This window comes from Cherax quadricarinatus, chromosome 7, assembly GCF_038502225.1.
Source record: "Cherax quadricarinatus isolate ZL_2023a chromosome 7, ASM3850222v1, whole genome shotgun sequence".
In the NCBI taxonomy this organism is placed as follows: Eukaryota; Metazoa; Arthropoda; class Malacostraca; order Decapoda; family Parastacidae; genus Cherax; species Cherax quadricarinatus.
In genome coordinates this window covers 27,558,938-27,579,462 of record NC_091298.1, presented here as the reverse complement: position 1 = coordinate 27,579,462, position 20,525 = coordinate 27,558,938, and the positions used below count along the sequence as shown (strand labels likewise).

The following is a 20,525-nucleotide window of genomic DNA, read 5'->3' as shown; positions in this document are numbered from 1 at the left end:
ACTCTACCATACACTTTACCAGGTACACTCAACAGACTTATCCCCCTATAATTTTTGCACTCTCTTTTATCCCCTTTGCCTTTATACAAAGGAACTATGCATGCTCTCTGCCAATCCCTAGGTACCTTACCTTCTTCCATACATTTATTAAATAATTGCACCAACCACTCCAAAACTATATCCCCACCTGCTTTTAACATTTCTATCTTTATCCCATCAATCCCGGCTGCCTTACCCCCTTTCATTTTACCTACTGCCTCACGAACTTCCCCCACACTCACAACTGGCTCTTCCTCACTCCTACAAGATGTTATTCCTCCTTGCCCTATACACGAAATCACAGCTTCCCTATCTTCATCAACATTTAACAATTCCTCAAAATATTCCTTCCATCTTCCCAATACCTCTAACTCTCCATTTAATAACTCTCCTCTCCTATTTTTAACTGACAAATCCATTTGTTCTCTAGGCTTTCTTAACTTGTTAATCTCACTCCAAAACTTTTTCTTATTTTCAACAAAATTTGTTGATAACATCTCACCCACTCTCTCATTTGCTCTCTTTTTACATTGCTTCACCACTCTCTTAACTTCTCTCTTTTTCTCCATATACTCTTCCCTCCTTGCATCACTTCTACTTTGTAAAAACTTCTCATATGCTAACTTTTTCTCCCTTACTACTCTCTTTACATCATCATTCCACCAATCGCTCCTCTTCCCTCCTGCACCCACTTTCCTGTAACCACAAACTTCTGCTGAACACTCTAACACTACATTTTTAAACCTACCCCATACCTCTTCGACCCCATTGCCTATGCTCTCATTAGCCCATCTATCCTCCAATAGCTGTTTATATCTTACCCTAACTGCCTCCTCTTTTAGTTTATAAACCTTCACCTCTCTCTTCCCTGATGCTTCTATTCTCCTTGTATCCCATCTACCTTTTACTCTCAGTGTAGCTACAACTAGAAAGTGATCTGATATATCTGTGGCCCCTCTATAAACATGTACATCCTGAAGTCTACTCAACAGTCTTTTATCTACCAATACATAATCCAACAAACTACTGTCATTTCGCCCTACATCATATCGTGTATACTTATTTATCCTCTTTTTCTTAAAATATGTATTACCTATAACTAAACCCCTTTCTATACAAAGTTCAATCAAAGGGCTCCCATTATCATTTACACCTGGCACCCCAAACTTACCTACCACACCCTCTCTAAAAGTTTCTCCTACTTTAGCATTCAAGTCCCCTACCACAATTACTCTCTCACTTGGTTCAAAGGCTCCTATACATTCACTTAACATCTCCCAAAATCTCTCTCTCTCCTCTGCATTCCTCTCTTCTCCAGGTGCATACACGCTTATTATGACCCACTTCTCGCATCCAACCTTTACTTTAATCCACATAATTCTTGAATTTACACATTCATATTCTCTTTTCTCCTTCCATAACTGATCATTTAACATTACTGCTACCCCTTCCTTTGCTCTAACTCTCTCAGATACTCCAGATTTAATCCCATTTATTTCCCCCCACTGAAACTCTCCTACCCCCTTCAGCTTTGTTTCGCTTAGGGCCAGGACATCCAACTTCTTTTCATTCATAACATCAGCAATCATCTGTTTCTTGTCATCCGCACTACATCCACGCACATTTAAGCAACCCAGTTTTATAAAGTTTTTCTTCTTCTCTTTTTTAGTAATTGTATATATATATATATATATATATATATATATATATATATATATATATATATATATATATATATTCGAACCTACGAACCTTAGGACAAGGTACGCAGTGCTTTACCAATTTACCCACACTGGACCAATACCTTGGCGTGTAGCATGCGCTACACGTTTGATCCAAGGCAGCCAGCTTTCAGGGAGAAGGCTTACAGCTTTTCATCTCATCCCCTGCATGCATCAGCCTTACTAGAGATGAGATGGGATGAGATGAAAAGCTGTAAGCCTTCTCCCTGAAAGCTGGCTGCCTTGGATCAAACGTGTAGCGCATGCTACACGCCAAGGTATTGGTCCAGTGTGGGTAAATTGGTAAAGCACTGCGTACCTTGTCCTAAGGTTCGTAGGTTCGAGTCTCCTTCAGCCAGAGATCAGTGTTTGTGTATATTTCGCATGCCCTCGCGAATTCCTTGTATATCACATCTGAATCAGAATCTATAATTTCAACAAACTTGACAAAAAGACTATAATATATATGTATATATATATATATATATATATATATATATATATATATATATATATATATATATATATATATATATATATATATTATAGTCTTTTTGTCAAGTTTGTTGAAATTATAGATTCTGATTCAGATGTGATATACTTCTAATTTTTCTGCCTTGGCAGTTTCCGTGTTATAATGAAGAATGAATATTAGATCGACTTTAAGCTTTCAGCCATATCTAAACAGTACCTGCGTAGGTGTGGTGTTTTAATTACGAGTAGACTGGGGAAGTTCTCTGCGGGTGTTAGTCATATTTTGAACCACTCAGTTTAGGTTTTGGTCACATGGCCGAGACCTACCGCTGGCTTTCCGGTCCGCTCCGTAAAACAATAAGATCATAACATGAGCTGCTACTGCAGAATTTCTTCCCCAAATAAAGACAAAGGCTCATCGTAATGGCCAAGATGAGTATCTGACGAAGACATAAAACTGCAAAAACCTTTAATACAACAACGTTTTAACCAAGGAGAGCGAAACGTTTTGCCTGTCAGGCACCTACCTCTTTTATCAAACTTTCCTGAACTATCATATTACTTGCCCTTCTTTTCCTAAGTCATTTTATAGGGGGGGGGGGTGAGGGGTGCATGATGGTCAGCGTTACTGGGATTGTGGTCCTGGAATACCTTGTTTCACTGTGACTTCGACCATATCATATTTTATTTGCATTTTGTCAGAAATATATCAGATTTTTCTATTCATATTCTTAGGACAAAATATTGTAAAAATGTTTCTGTCCTGTGACACTGTTCACTCCGAATACATTAATAATAAAATTTATCTGTATTTTGCTATAAATATATCTCATACTTCTATACTAATAAATAACAAAATATGTATTGAGAAACCTCTTCTCATGCTGTCAGTATCTTTTTCGTAATTGCGGTTTAAGACTTAGATGTAAAGCAGTATTTAATATAGATACTGATTTATAAGTTGTAAACGAGTATGTTGCATTTAGTACAGACCCTTACCTAAGTTGTAAATAATCAAGCTGCATTTAATACAGACACTTGTCTGTAAGTTGTAAATGAATAAGTCACATTTAGCATAGGCACTTGACTGTAAGTTGTAAATGATTGAACTTGTACCTTTCAAAGGAAGATAATATATACATTTATTTATATACATTAGATAGGTACATAATATTAATAATGGGACACATTAATACCAAACATAAATTACTGCTGAGTATTTAGTTAATAACGAGATATACATCACGTTAATAATGAGTATTTAATTAATACCGAGATATGCAAAACGTTATTAATGAGTATTTAATTAATACCGAGATATACAGCACGTTAATAATGAGTATTTAATTAATAGCGTGATATACAGTACGTTAATAATAAGTACTTAATTAATACCGAGATATACAGTACGTTAATAATGAGTATTTAATTAATACCGAGATATACAATTAGTTAATAATGAGTATTTAATTAATACCGAGATATACAATACGTTAATAATGAATATTTAATTAATACCGAGATATACAGCACGTTAATAATGAGTATTTAATTAATACCGAGATATACAGCACGTTAATAATGATTATTTAATTAATACCGAGATATACAGAAAGTTAATAATAAGTATTTAATTAATGTCGAGATATACAATACGTTAATAATGGGTATTAAATTAATACGAAAATATTCGTTAATACTGGATATTATATCACTACCGGGACAAATTATTACAATAATTATTTCATGAATTAAAGAATTATTTAGTTAAAACATCTATTAATCACCAATTAATAACAAGATATAAGACACTAAGATATACTTTGTTATTAAGACATACTTTAAATATATACTGAGACGTAGATTAATACTGAGAGGTGTGTCACTGTATCGGTATTGATGGTATCGGCTAATTTTAATGGTATCGATGACGGCTTAAAATTGAATGATAGTACCGGTTTCGATGGGTATCGGCATTTTTTTTTTCGTATCAGCGTCGGTCTGAAATTGAATATCAGCATCGGTATCGTACTAAAATTTAGTATCGGTATCACAAATTAAGATAATATCTACTGAAATAAGACTGAAAGCTAACACTGGGACAAACATCAACTATGTAAATAGAACATACTTTAATACTGAGAAATATATTAATTAATGTGTATTGAATCATCATTTAATACTGACCAATGCATCAATAAAATAAATAAAACATTACACTGACAGATTAGTGTACACACCTGGGTTCACACACACCTGTGTACACACGCATAGGTGCACACTTTTATGGGTTATCCTAGGTAATCTACAGATATACTGGTATGTATGATAATTTATGCAACTGTGTTTATGTGTATCTATACCTGAATAAACTTACACACACCTCTGGGTGCACATACACACTTGTGTGCACACGTACCTTGGTGCACACACACCTGGGTGCACACACGCCTGGGTGTACACACATTTGAGTACGACAACTCTAAGAGGAAAGTATCACCATGGGCAGATGTGACAAGTGGGGTGCCGCAAGGATCGGAAATGACGTTTACAATTTACGTAAATGACTTATCAGAAGGAATAAAATACTGTGTAAATACACGTTCTTTATTGTGCTTTATTATGCAAAATAAAGAGTAAAAATTATTACAAATCTTTATGATACGACTTAGATAAACGGGGCAGACATAGTAACTGATAATGTACGGTAGATAAAGTAATGGATATGTAATGGATATGGGAGAAAGCAGAGTCAAGCCGCATGAAGAATTTTGATAGAAAATATTGAAAGTATCAGACAAAGAGACCTGGGAGTTATTATTATTAAATAAAAATTGTCTCCGAACGATCCTATTAAACAAAATTGTAAGAAACCCGTATGCTTCGCCGGTGAATTATCAAAGCACTTTGGGGTACATGAATGGAACAATAGAGGTGTGACGAAGCATCGGTATCGTTAAGTATCGGCTAAATTTGATTTTATCGGAATCGGCCTAAAATTGAGAATCGGTATCGGGAAAAGTTTTGTATCGTCCAATAACTAGGAAGACACGATAAAAACACCAGTTTACGACATATATTACACCAAAATTGGATTTTGCGGGACTGCACGGGATCCACACACTTCAACACACTCATAACTTAGAAGCCGTCCAAAGAAGAACTACAAAATGGCTACCAGAGTTAAATTGTGGATTATGATGAAAGGTTGAAGACACTAAGGATGTCCACGCTGGTGAAGACCCTGAGGATGTCCACGCTGGTGAAGACACTGAGGATGTCCACGCTGGTGAAGACACTGAGGATGTCCACGCTGGTGAAGACACTGAGGATGTCCACGCTGGTGAAGACACTGAGGATGTCCACGCTGGTGAAGACCCTGAGGATGTCCACGCTGGTGAAGACACTGAGGATGTCCACGCTGGTGAAGACCCTGAGGATGTCCACGCTGGTGAAGACACTGAGGATGTCCACGCTGGTGAAGACACTGAGGATGTCCACGCTGGTGAAGACCCTGAGGATGTCCACGCTGGTGAAGACACTGAGGATGTCCACGCTGGTGAAGACACTGAGGATGTCCACGCTGGTGAAGACACTGAGGATGTCCACGCTGGTGAAGACACTGAGGATGTCCACGCTCGTGAAGACACTGAGGATGTCCACGCTGGTGAAGACACTGAGGATGTCCACGCTGGTGAAGACACTGAGAATGTCCACGCTGGTGAAGACACTGAGGATGTCCACGCTGGTGAAGACACTGAGGATGTCCACGCTGGTGAAGACACTGAGGATGTCCACGCTGGTGAAGACACTGAAGATGTCCACGCTGGTGAAGACACTGAGGATGTCCACGCTGGTAAAGACACTGAGGATGTCCACGCTGGTGAAGACACTGAGGATGTCCACGCTGGTAAAGACACTGAGGATGTCCACGCTGGTAAAGACACTGAGGATGTCCACGCTGCTAAAGGAAGAAAAGAGGGGACATGATAACAATATCCTATATAAGGTCATAAAAAGACATGTACCCGACCGTGCGCACACCTGAAAGCACATAAACTCGACCATGCACACACTTGACCGGACATAAACCCGACCGCGCACACACGTGACCGTGCACACACATCCGACCGTGCACAGAAACAGGAAATAAAACAAGACTCTGGGAACAAACATCATCACGGCTAATCTCACTCCGGCTACACACACAATAACATCAGTGGCGCAAATCACACCAGCAAACACGGGAATAGCCTTCAGTAACCTCAAGAATTCTTTAAATCAACTCAGCGAGAGCGCCTTTGTCTCACAACCGACGGAGACCCGGGTTTGATTCCCAGGCTGGGCGAGATGTATGGGCAAGTTACCTGACATCTGTTGTCTCTGGCTCACTTAAGAGGTAAATATGTACCTGGGTGTTAGCCGACTGGTGTGAGTGGCATCGTGGGGGCGTGGTACCTGAGGTCTGAGTCTTGAAATTAGCTGAGGTAGGATAACAGCTGTTATCCTGTAAATGAGCTGAGGTAGGATAATAACCCTTATTCTGTAAATTAGCTGAAGTAGGATATCAGCTTTTAGCCTGTAAATTAGCGGACGAGAGATAACAGAGGTTTTGCCTGCAGGTGACCTGAGGTAGGATAAAAGTTCTTAGTCTGTAAATGAACAGAGGTAGGATAGCAGGTCTTACCCTGTAATTATCGGGTCTAGGATACCAGGTCTTAGCCTGTAAATGAACGGAAGTAGGATAATAGTGCTTAGCCTGAAAATAAGCTCACGACGAATAACACGCAGCTGCAGTGTGGAGAACACGCAGCTGCAGTGTGGAGAACACGCAGCTGCAGTGTGGAGAACACGCAGCTGCAGTGTGGAGAACACGCAGCTGCAGTGCGGAGAACACGCAGCTGCAGTGTGGAGAACACGCAGCTTTAGTGTGGGGCACACGCAGCTGCAGTGTGGAGCATACACAGCTGCAGCATAGAGCACACACACAGCTGTAGCATAGAGCACACAGCTGCAGCATAGATCACACACAGCTGCAGCATAGATCACACAGCTGCAGCATAGATCACACACAACTGCAGCATAGATCACACACAGCTTCTGCATGGATCACACACAACTGCAGCATGGATCACACACAACTGCAGCATAGATCACACACAGCTGCAGCATAGATCACACACAACTGCAGCATAGATCACACAGCTGCAGCATAGAGCACACAGCTGCAGCATAGAGCACACGCAGCTCTAGCATGAAGCACACAGCTCAGCATAGAGCACACACAGCTGCAGCATAGAGCACACACAGCTGCAGCATAGAGCACACACAGCTGCAGCATAGAGCACACACAGCTGCAGCATAGAGCACACACAGCTGCAGCATAGAGCACACACAGCTGCAGCATAGAGCACACACAGCTGCAGCATAGAGCACACACACCTGCAGCATAGAGTACTCTACATATGGAAGTGTGCCGCCAGAATGAACCATAAAGTGAAACAAGCCATGAAGACAGCCCCTCCAGGAAGCTGCCGGGATGAGGGCGAGGGGCTCTTGATCCAGGGAACTGAACTTATCCTCCCATTTCTACGATTGAACCTGACTGCTTCCAGTGCCTCCCGGCGATACATGACCCCTACGGGTTTGGCTCTTCTTCCCTGATTAAAACGAATTAAATTGTGAGAAAAGAAATTTTAGAAGATTTTGAGGCAGAAGAAAAGTGGAACTAGAGGACAGTACATACAAGAAGCAGCCAAACATAAGAAAAGAGTCGGGCTCAGTTGCTAGAGCTCAACTCCAGGAAATTTTTGTTTATTGAAATTTACACTGGCACGCCAATGGGCAGAAGGAAACCAAACAGAAATTTGACATGCATGAAAAACTCATCATTAAAATGATCAAAACAGCAAAAAACTTAAGCAGCCACTGAAGAAACATCACAAGAAACACCAAATATTTCGATGAAAAGGCAATGAACAAAATTTAGAAAGACCAATGTGAACTGATGTTCAGTAACTCACTAAACGAAAGCAGGGTGGAGAATGCAGAAATTTTCATTTCATCTGAAGGCCATGCAGACCATGCAACTGGCACAAGCATGAGTCCCATAGAATTCGAGCAAGAAATTTGAAACATGTCCGTTCATTTAGCACCTGGACCAGATTTGTGGAAATTTGTATAAAACTGTACACTAGCACGAGCACTCGGTATACTTTGGAGAAAGAACCTAGATTAAGGTAAAATGCCAGAGACATTGAAGTGTGCCCATGTAGCTCCTTCGCACGAGGGAGACAGTAGCGAAAAATTACTGAATGGCAACCCTAACTTCGCACATCATAAAAGTCTTCGAAAGAGTGATGAGACACCAAATTAAAAATTTTATGGGATAGTTCAATCTGCACAACCCAGACCAGCTGGGGGATCATGCTTGTCACAGGTATTAAACCTCTATGACAGAATTATGGAGGCGTTTGAAGAAAACCAAAACGGCGATGTACCATTTGCAGATTTCGCAAAAGCATTTGACAAATGCGATCAGTGGGTGATTACACACAAAATGAGGGCGATATAACACTGGGAAAAATGGGCAAATGGATATTCAAATTTCTGGCAGACAGAACATAACGAGTGGTAGCAGAGAATAAAAAAAAAACAGTATTAGCGAAGAAAAAAGCTTAATACCCCCAAGGCACGGTCATGGCGCCTCTACAGTTTCTTATCCTCGTAGACAAAAGCACGCTTCCTCAGTTTTGTATCATCATTTGCCGACAGTACCAAAACAAGCACGAAAATCACCTTGGTAGAAGACGGGGAAAAATGCAGGAAGAAATAAGCATAGTTTTCCATTGGGCAATGGACAATAAAATGATGCTCAGTGGTAATAAGTTCAACTGCTTAGAAATGAAAGAATGAAGAACTCAAAAGGAACGCTGTATACAAAACCTAAAAGGATCATCAAATAGAACAAAAGGAACATGGAAAAGACTTTGGAGTAATTGTGTCAGCTGACCTTTCTCTCAGAGAATGCAATAATGCAAATGTCACGATTTCCGGCAAAATGACAACGTGAATAATGAAGACTTTCACAGTAAGGGAAATAGTGCTAGTGGTGACACTATTCAGATCGCTTGTATTCACTCATTTAGAGTATTGCTCAGTGTTGACGGCTCCAGGGGAGCCGCCAGGGGAGCAGGCAGGGGATACATCAGAGCCGAAACAAATACTGAATCATTTACGAAGCACATAAATTTCTAGGAACGCCTCAAAGCGAGAAAGAGAGAGATATAATAATACATACGTGGAAAGTACTTGAGGAACAATATATAGGTGAGTACAAATAGGAAGCAGGTCTGTCTCGCTCTCAGCAGACAGAGAATCAAGCCTCCACCACGTCTTGAGCTTGATGACCTACATGAATTTAGCGTTTAACATGAATTAAACAAACAAACTGGAGGAATTAGTCCCAGATCTGTACAATGCTATAACGGCATACTGGAGTGAGAACTATGAGAAGAAATGTACAATGATTCAAATTAAAAGTACCACAGGAGAATATTATATCAACATGACTCACGAAATCGTAATGACACGATTGCAAGCAAACCATACCACGGGCGGGAATAGAACCCGCGATCAGAGAGTCTCAAAACTCCAGACCGTCGCATTAACGGCTTTGAGGGGACTTGAGCTAGAGTTCGTCACGGCCACGCTAGCTGGAGATTCGTCTGTAAAAACTTGCATTTGTGGTCACAGTGGTGCCTATGCTAACCTTCCTATGGTTTACAAATATACCTAGTTGGACGAATCTTTTTGTGACTAGCTGGTCCAGTGGCTAACGCGACGGTTTGGAGTTTTGAGACTCTGATCGCGGGTTCTATTCCCGCCCATGGTATGGTTTGATTATATCAACATCCGTGGTCCCAGACTGTTTAACACCATGCCAAAAGATATCAGAAACACTGCCGGAAATGAAGAAGGTTTCAAGAGAAAACTGGACAAAAATCTCCAGCAAGTACCAGATCAACCAGGCTGTGATATGTGGGACAGCAGGCCGCCAGTAGCAAGCACCTGGTTGACCAGGTCGTCAGCAGACAAGCCTGGCTCAGGGCCGGAAATAGGAAAACTCCCGAAATTCATCAGAGGTATATAACAAAGATAAAGGCATAAGTTTCCAGAGTGTGTACACTTTGGAAGCATAAATATGAAGAGAGAAAATAGATCACAACCAGCAAATGTTGAAATAAACATACAAGCAAAAAAGTTGCTGATGGAGTTGAACACAACAAAGGCAGCGGGACCAGTTAATGTTTCACTCTAGATTCTAAGGAAAGAAGTGACAGCCTGAACACACCACTTGTCCAAACATTTAATATAATGGTGGAATTAAAGGAAAATCGCAGATCGCTTTCAAAACAGTCAACGTATTCAGTATAGCTCTCCAGCAGCAGTGTTCAGCAGTAGTCGACCATCAAACGTATCATCAGGTTTTTTCTGATATCTTTTCTTCATGATGCCAATCTCTTGGTGAAATCGTGGGTTTTTTATTTCACAGAAACTGTAGCTGTTAGAGTATAATTAGGTTCAGATTTGACTTCACCGTCCCAAAATTAGTTAGAAACATGTTATTAAACGTAAACTGAAACTTCTGTTGGTCAGAATTACTTTTTTTTATTACTTTAAATAGAATCAGTCAATAATCATTTGTAACCATCAAAATAGATAAAGAATCGCACGCCTACTATCATTACTTATATACAGTGATTATTAATAATTAATATTAAAATTCGTAATTTTGTTGATGTTGCTACACGTTTATTGTGTGTCATGTAAATTACATGAGATACAGGAAATATATACTTTCAAATCTCTATAATATCCACTGTGATTTATATGACAAGCGCGTGATACTGCCAGAAAATCTTAATTGAAACTTCAGTCTCACACCTGAAGACTTTGGTAAATATTTTAGTAGTGCTCTTAAGATTTGTGTCACTGAGTAATCATTAATATAGCATACAGTTATAATAACATTGTCAATAGGCTAGTAGTTAGAGCTAAGTCAAACAACGCTGACAAGGGCGTGTGTTTGCTTCCTTGTAAGCAATGTCATGAGGTGGGTGTAGGAGCTGGTAGATGCTAAGTATAAGGACACACATGCAACTAATGAGACATGTTATTGCCACAATAAAATATCACATTAATTGCATCTATGTTCTTTTACATTTTGTCGGTAACTCTAGCATTCTTCCAAAACTGGTAGATGTCTGAACAAGTGTGAAATGTGACACATGTGTAGTGCTAGGGTATATCTTGAGGAGATCTTTCACTGGGGGAGAGATTTTTCGCTCTAATACAGAATGAGAGTAATCGGAGTATATATACGAGTAAAGTGGTTGAGAGAGAGAGAGAGTGAGAGAGAGAGCGAGGTCTGGTGCGGTGGAGCGGAGGCCACAACTAATCTAATTGTAGTGTGTTGGTGGGGTTGAATTAATTTCGTTAAAACTTCCACAGTAACATAGCTGCCAGTGTTGTGAGCGGCAGTGTTGGTAGTTGCAATCATCGCACATTCTGGACATCATTGTTTGAGTATGTCCTCTTCACTGATGATAACTCTGGCCTCATTAAAGTTCATAAGGTGACTGTGAGAGTTACGGTGAATGACGCAGGCATTGTTCTTCTCATCCCTGCTTGCAGGCGTATTGCTGCTGCTCTCACATACTGTGCCAAGCTTCTACAAGTGTCTCCCAGGTGAAGTTCTTCACAATCCTCCACAAGAGATAACGTATAATTTTGCTTTAGACTGGCGAGTCAGATGGGGTTTCATCTCGACTAGAACTTAAAGTGTGGTAGAAGTCATGGAGGCTTTTGGCAAGTGTATGAGCGATGTTGTAAGTCACTTTACCAACTGACAGAGCAATAAATCTCCATGGTGAGCGCATCCGCCTAGCTGTGGGAATAATCTACTGTGGTATTAATAAGTATTGGGAATATTAAACAGAAAGGGGAGTGAAGCGAAGTAATAGTAGTAGTAGTGATGGTGGTGGTAGTAGTAGTAGTAGTAGTAGTAGTAGTAGTGGAGTAGTAGTAGAAATGGAGTAAGTCTAAGGACAAAAAAAGGAACACTGCAGGAGAGCTATTAGCCCAAACTGTCATTGATGAAGTGGGGAGGAAACTGGAGTTTAGTCAATGTCTGATGAATATAAGGACTATTTTTCACTTCCCACCTCTCCTTCAGAGTGCACGAACTGTACTTCCCACTTCCAGGACTAATTCGGCAGGACTGGAAATTCTGCATGCTCTGAGGTGTAGTCGATGATCACTCCCGCTCTTGGTTCTCATGCCATGGTACCAACAAATAACATCGATTAGATTTCTAATTAATAAGCGTTAAAGGATAACACTTTTGAGGACGAATTAGCCACATGTGCAACATCTGTGTATCTTTACTTGTAGACAATTTGCCAACCAGTAGCTTTATCATAATATGACGACTGCAGAAATAGATACAGCAGACAGTGGAAGATGAGATAATCAGTCTCTTAGCTAGGAGCAGGTGATAAGCACCGTTGTCTTGAAGAATCTGAAACACAGGCAGGAAGATTGGTTCTCTGACTCCAGTATATAAGCATCAATCTTCCTGCCTGTGTTTCAGAGTCTTCAAGACTATGGTGCTTGTCACCTGCTCCTAGGCTGAGGGACTCATTACCTCATCTTCCACTGTCTGCTATACATATTTCTACAGTCTTCATATTATGTCCATATATTGTACTGATCAAGTCACTGGATTGCGAAACGTCTACAAGTAAAGATACCCAGATGTCGCACATGTGTCTAATTCACCATCTTGTCGTTGAATACCATTGTATACAACCTTGCTGAGGAGTAGCGCATCAAGAAATGCAAACTGTTTATCTTGTTCTTCCTGAACAGTGAACTTAATGGAAGGTTCCACTGAGATGAGCGTGGATAACACAGCGGCGGTGTGGAGCCGCCTGGCTGCAGTCACCAGCACAGCGGTGGTGTGGAGCCGCCTGGCTGCAGTCACCAACACAGCGGTGGTGGAGACACCTGGCTGCAGTCACCAACACAGCGGTGGTGGAGACACCTGGCTGCAGTCACCAACACAGCGGTGGTGTGGAGACGCCTGGCTGCAGTCACCAACACAGCGGTGGTGTGGAGACGCCTGGCTGCAGTCACCAACACAGCGGTGGTGGAGACACCTGGCTGCAGTCACCAACACAGCGGTGGTGTGGAGACGCCTGGCTGCAGTCACCAACACAGCGGTGGTGTGGAGACGCCTGGCTGCAGTCACCAACACAGCGGTGGTGTGGAGACGCCTGGCTGCAGTCACCAGCACAGCGGTGGTGTGGAGACGCCTGGCTGCAGTCACCAACACAGCGGTGGTGTGGAGACGCCTGGCTGCAGTCACCAGCATAGCGGCGGTGTGGAGCCGCCTGGCTGCAGTCACCAACACAGCGGTGGTGTGGAGCCGCCTGGCTGCAATCACCAACACAGCGGCGGTGTGGAGACGCCTGGCTGAAGTCACCAGCACAGCGGCGGTGTGGAGACGCCTGGCTGCAGTCACCAACACAGCGGTGGTGTGGAGACGCCTGGCTGCAGTCACCAACACAGCGGTGGTGTGGAGACGCCTGGCTGCAGTCACCAGCACAGCGGCGGTGTGGAGACGCCTGGCTGCAGTCACCAACACAGCGGTGGTGTGGAGACGCCTGGCTGCAGTCACCAACACAGCGGCGGTGTGGAGACGCCTGGCTGCAGTCACCAACACAGCGGTGGTGTGGAGACGCCTGGCTGCAGTCACCAACACAGCGGTGGTGTGGAGACGCCTGGCTGCAGTCACCAGCACAGCGGTGGTGTGGAGACGCCTGGCTGCAGTCACCAGCACAGCGGCGGTGTGGAGACGCCTGGCTGCAGTCACCAGCACAGCGGCGGTGTGGAGACGCCTGGCTGCAGTCACCAACACAGCAACATAACATAGCCTTGGAGAGAAATGGTATAAAATACCGATACAATGGAAAGACACAAACACATTGCAATAAGATCCTTTACTGACAAAGTTTCGCCCATGCAGTGGCCCTTCTCAAGTAACGAATAAAACTACGTTACGGCCTTGAAAAAGTTCACTGTACAGGCGAAACGTCGTTTGTTTCCTTAATGTAGCCATATTACACACCTGCTAGAAGTGACAGACGCAGGTTGAAACAACCAGGTCGGTTCCTGAGCTGGATAAAAAAAAGCTCAATTTTACTGCCTAGTGTAATTAATAACGGATAGTAATAATATCCCTGGAGATAATTAAGAGTAATTTTCTTGTTTTAACTGCAACCCGACAACTTTCATTTCTTAATCTCTTCAAAGTTCCGTGATCCCTAAGGGTTTAGCACTTCCCGTTATATAATAATAATAATAATAATAATAATAATAATAATAATAATAATAATAATAATAATAATAATAATTTTAGTTCTTAAAGGAATCCGAGTCTTTTACTGGCGGAACAATATATGCTGATACATTGCAGTTGTCTTTATATTTTTTGACTCAAGTTATAATAATATTATTTATTTGCAAGTATTTTTTTGCAGTAAATAATGTGATCATATACCACATACTAAGAGATACAAAACTATATGTACATACTCTATCTACATATGTATATCTTGCGTGTTTCATCCATACACTACCTGGAGGGTATTCTGGGGATCACCCGCCTCGTGGCCCGGTCCACGACCAGGCCTCCCGGTGGATAAGATAAGATAAGATACGATTTCGTTCGGATTTTTAGCCCCGGAGGGTTAGCCACCCAGGATAACCCAAGAAAGTCAGTGCGTCATCAAGGACTGTCTAACTTATTTCCATTGGGGTCCTTAATCTTGTCCCCCAGGATGCGACCCACACCAGTCGACTAACACCCAGGTACCTATTTGCTGCTAGGTGAACAAGACAATAGGTGTATGGAAACGTGTCGAAATGTTTCCACCCGCCGGGAATCGAACCCGGGCCCTCCGTGTGTGAAGCGGGAGCTTTAGCCACCAGGCCACCGGGCCATCAGGGCCTAATTAACCAGGCTGTTACTACTGGCCACACCAACTTTAAGTATCTGTCCAGCTTCCTCTTGAAGGCAGCCAGGGCGCTATTGGTAATTTCCCTTACGCATGGTGGGAGGCTGTTGAACAGTCTTGGGCCCAGGACACTTATGGTGTTTTCTCTTAGTACACTATTGGTGCCCATACTTTTCATTGGGGGTATTTTGCACCGCCTGCCCAGTCTTTTACTTTCGTATTGAGTGATTTCTGTGTGCAGATTCGGGACCATTCTTTCTAGGATTTTCCAAGTGTAGATTATGATATATATCTCTCTCGCCTGCGTTCCCGCGAGTACAAGACAAGTGCTTCCAAGCGTTCCCAGTAGTTGAGGTGTATGATAGAGTTTATATGTGCAGTAAAGGATCTCTGTACACTCTCTAGATCTCCAGTTTCACCTGCTTTGAACGGAGATGTCAATGTACAGCAGTATTCCAGCTTTAAGAGAACAAGTGATTTGAAAAGGATCATCATTGGCTTTGCATCTCTTGTTCTGAACGTTCTCATTATTCATCCTCTTATTTTCTTTGGAGCTGTGATCGTGGCACTGTTGTGATCCTTGAATGTGAGATCCTCAGACGTTACTACTCCCAGGTCCCTCACATTATTTTTTCGCTCTATTGTATGATCAGAATTTGTACTATACTCAGTTCTAGTTATTATTTCCTCCAGTTTTTCATAACGGAGTAGTTGGAATTTATCTTCATTGAACATCACATTGTTTTCCGTTGCCCATTGGTTTATATCATCTTGGAAGTTAACCGCGTCCTCAGTAGATGACAGTCTCATGCAGATCCTAGTATCGTCTGCAAAGGATGACACGGTGCTGTGGATTACATCTTTGTCTATGTCTGATATGAGGATGAGGAACAGGATGGGGTCGAGTACTGTGCCTTGTGGAACAGAGTTTTTTACTATGGCAGCTTCCGATTTAACTCTGTTGACCACTACTCTTTATGTTCGATTGGATAGAAAGTTGAAGATCCATCTTCCCTCTTTACCAATTATTCATTTAACACGTATTTTGTGCGCTATTTCGCCATGATCACACTTGTCAAAGGCTTCTGAAAAGAAAGTCTGTGTCTCAGACCTGACCGCGGGGGCGTTAACCCCCGAAACCCTCTCCAGGTAAACTCCAGGTAATACTACATCTGCATTCCTTCTCTCTTCCAGTGCATCCAAGACCATATCATAGTGATCCAGTAGTTGCGAGAGGCAGGAGCGACCTGCTCTGAACCTATGTTGCCATGGTTTGTGCAGTTTTGGGGAATCCAAGTGGTTTGCAGTCGTGCTTCTTAGCAGTCTTTCAAAGAATTTTTATAATGTGGGACGTTAGAGCTGTTGGTCTAATGCTTTGCTGCCACCCTTATGGAGAGGGGCTATATCTGTTGTTTTAAGTGACTGGAATTTCACCTATGTCTAAGCTCCTTCTCCATAGTATACTTAGGGCACGCAAAAGGGGTCTCTTGCAGTTCTTAATGAACACAGAGTTCTACGAGTCTGGGCCTGAGGCTGAGTGCATGGGCATATTGTCAATGGCTTTCTCAGTGTCTATCAGAGTTAGGGTAATGTCGGAAATCTGGCATACATTGATGGAGTTTTGAGACTCATTCATGAGAAAATATCATTTGTATTGTCTATCTTCAGACTGATTAGTGGCTCGCTAAACACAGTCGTATTGGGCTTTCAGTATTTCACTCATTTCTTTGTTGTCATCTGTGTAAGTCCCATCTTGTCTGAGCAAGTGCCGATACTAGATGTGGTATTTGCCTTGTTTTTGGCGTATGAAAAGCAATATTTCAAATTTCTTTCAATTTCACTAATCGCTTTTAGCTCCTCCTGTCTCTCCTGAGTTCTGTGTGAATCCTTTAATAATTAACTTAAGTTCGATACTTTCCACATCCCTGGTCAGCGCTGTGATACAGCCTTATTAATAATAGATTTGTAGACATGTAGTTATAAGGCCTAAAATCCAAGAGGTTAATTTTAAACAGGATGTACTGGTTTGAGACCGAGGTGCGGGCACCATGATCCTGGGTACTATCTCCGGATTAACCTCAGAGAGGATCGTCAGAACTAACATCAAAGCAATGAAAGGTACCAAGAGTTGTCGTACTTACGATGAAGAAAATAGAGATAAATTCATTAAAATTGCTGACGACTTAGGAAAACGCGTAATATATTAGATATTATTGACGTATGGTGAATAAATACGAATGTTTGGCGAATAGACAAATACGTCTCCTCGAACTCAGTGTAACTGCTTGAACACATGAATCTTTATTAATGGTATACAATACCGACAAGTTGCTGTATATGACAAATATGCAACACTTTCGTATCTTTATTGCCACTTTGAAGCGTGTCTGTATTTCACTGAAGAAGCCTGTTGCGCAGGTGATACCTTTCGGCAGTAAGGATACCCAAGTGCTGGACATGTCTTATTCATAATAATATATTTATTTCTACAAGTTGAAGAATTGAGACACTTATGCAACACATGGGATTCTTTATTGAAGAAACGTTTCGCCACACAGTGGCTTCATCAGTCCAATACAAAGTAGAAATGGGTAAGTGGAGTAGAAATTCGAGGTAATCAGTCCCTCAACCTGGAATCGATGTGTTCAGTCCATCACTCTTGTGATGGACTGAAGGTTGAGGGAGCACCTCGAACTTCTACTCCACTTACCCATTTCTACTTTGTATTGGACTGATGAAGCCACTGTGTGGCGAAACGTTTCTTCAATAAAGATTCCCATGTGTTGCATAAGTGTCTCAATTCTTCAACTTGTCGGTTTTCAAAACCATTCATCACACATTTCTACAAGTACATGTAAAAGGTATACAGGTCTAACTGGCATCAATAAACAAACTACTACACAGAAAGCCCCTTTGTTATGCAGGGAATTTCGGTCAAATTAGGTCAATTTTGTCCCAGGATGCGACCCACACCAGTCGACTAACAAGCAGGTACCCATTTTACTGATGGGTAAACATGGACAACCGGTGTAAGGAAACACGCCCAATGCTTCTACCCTCGCCGGGAATCGAACCCGGGAGTTCAGTCCTTGTCAAGTGCTACACCTGCGTCTCATTAATCACCTCGGTAAAGTTACTGTGATTCATGACCGTCGGTAAAGTTATTGTGATTCCTGACCGTCGGTAAAGCCGTTGTGATTCCTGACCGTTGGTAAAGCCACTGTGATTCCTGACCGTCGGTAAATCCATTGTGATTCCTGAATGTCGGTAAAGCCACTGTGATTCCTGACCGTCGGTAAAGCCACTGTGATTCCTGACCGTCGGTAAAGCCGTTGTGATTCCTGGCCGTTGTTAAAGCGACTGTGATTCCTGACCGTCGGTAAAGTCACTGTGATTCCTGACCATCGGTAAAGCCACTGTGATTCCTGACTGTCGATAAAGCCATTGTGATTCCTGACCGTCGGTAAAACCATTGTGATTCCTGACCGTCGGTAAAGCCACTGCGATTCCTGACCGTCGGTAAAGCCACTGTGATTCCTGACTATCAGTAAAGCCACTTTGATTCCTGACTGTTGGTAAAGTCATTGTGATTCCTGACCGTCAGTAAAGCCACTGCGATTCCTGACAGTCGGTAAAGCCACTGTGATTCCTGACCGTCGGTAAAGCCACTGTGATTCCTGGCCGTCGGTAAAGCCACTGTGATTCCTGGCCGTCGGTAAAGCTACTGTGATTCCTGACCGTCGGTAAAGCCACTGTGATCGCTGACCGTCGGTAAAGCGACTGTGATTCCTGACCGTCGGTAAAACCACTGTGATTCCTGACTGTCGGTAAAGCCACTGTGATTCCTGATCATCAGTAAAGCCACTGTGATTCCTGACTGTCGGTAAAGCCTGTGTGATTCCTGACCGTCGGTAAAGCCACTGTGATTCCTGACCGTCGGTAAAGCCTGTGTGATTCCTGACCGTCGGAAAAGCCACTGTGATTCCTGACCGTCGGTAAAGCCACTGTGATTCCTGACCGTCGGTAAAGCTACTGTGATTCCTGACTATCGGTAAAACCACTGTGATTCCTGACCGTCGGTAAAGCCACTGTGATTCCTGACCGTCGGTAAAACCACTGTGATTCCTGACTGTCGGTAAAGCCACTGTGATTCTTGACTGTCGGTATAACCACTGTGATTCCTGACTGTCGGTAACACCACTGTGATTCCTGACTGTCGGTAAAACCACTGTGATTCCTGACCGTCGGTAAAACCACTGTGATTCCTGACTGTCGGTAAACCCACTGTGATTCCTGACTGCGGTAAAACCACTGCGATTCCTGACTGTCCGTAAACTCACTGTGATTCATGACTGTCGGTAAAGCCACTGTGATTCTTGACTGTCGGTAAAACCACTGTGATTCCTGACTGTCGGTAAAACCACTGTGATTCCTGACTGTCGGTAAAACCACTGTGATTCCTGACTGTCGGTAAAACCCCTGTAATTACTGACTGTCGGTAAAACCACTGTGATTCATGACTCGGTGAAGCCACTGTGATTCATGACCGTCGGTAAAGTCACTGTGATTCTTGGCCGTCGGTAAAGACACTATGTTTCATGACCGTCGGTAAAGCCACTGTGATTCCTGACCGTCGGTAAAGCCACTGTGATTCCTGACCGTCGGTAAAGCCACTGTGATTCCTGACCGTCGGTAAAGTCACTGTGATTCCTGACCGTCGGTGAAGCCACTGTGATTCCTGGCCGTCGGCAAAGCCACTATGTTTCATGACCGTCGATAAAGCCACTGTGATTCCTGACCGTCGGTAAAGTCACTGTGATTCCTGACCGTCGGTAAAGCCACTGTGATTCCTGAATGTCGGTAAAACCACTGTGATTCTTGACCGTCGGTAACACCACTGTGATTTATGACCGTCGGTAAAGCCACTGTGATTCCTGACTGTCGGTAAAGACACTGTGATTCCTGACCGTCGGTAAAGCCACTTGATTCCTGACTGTCGGTAAAGCCACTGTGATTCCTGACCGTCGGTAAAGCCACTGTGATTCATGACCGTCGGTAAAACCACTGTGATTCCTGACCGTCGGTAAAGCCACTGTGATTCCTGACCGTCGGTAAAGCCACTGTGATTCCTGACCGTCGGTAAAGCCACTGTGATTCCTGACTGTCGGTAAAACCACTGTGATTCCTGAATGTCGGTAAAGCCACTGTG

The 20,525-nt window shown here is 42.7% G+C and overlaps 1 protein-coding gene across 2 annotated transcripts in view; it reads left to right on the top strand.

Moving 5' to 3' along the window:
• The window catches only part of LOC128686732 (uncharacterized), a 271,648-nt gene that overhangs the window by 4,140 nt on the left and 246,983 nt on the right, over positions 1 to 20,525 (top strand). Inside the window, exon 1 of one of the 2 annotated variants that reach the window (XM_070082374.1) lies at positions 11,866 to 11,984. The exons of the other annotated variant lie outside the window; for it this stretch is intronic. The gene's annotated coding sequence lies outside the window, so the exon portion shown is untranslated. Of the gene's footprint in view, positions 1 to 11,865; positions 11,985 to 20,525 lie in introns of those variants that run through there. 2 annotated transcript variants of the gene reach the window in all.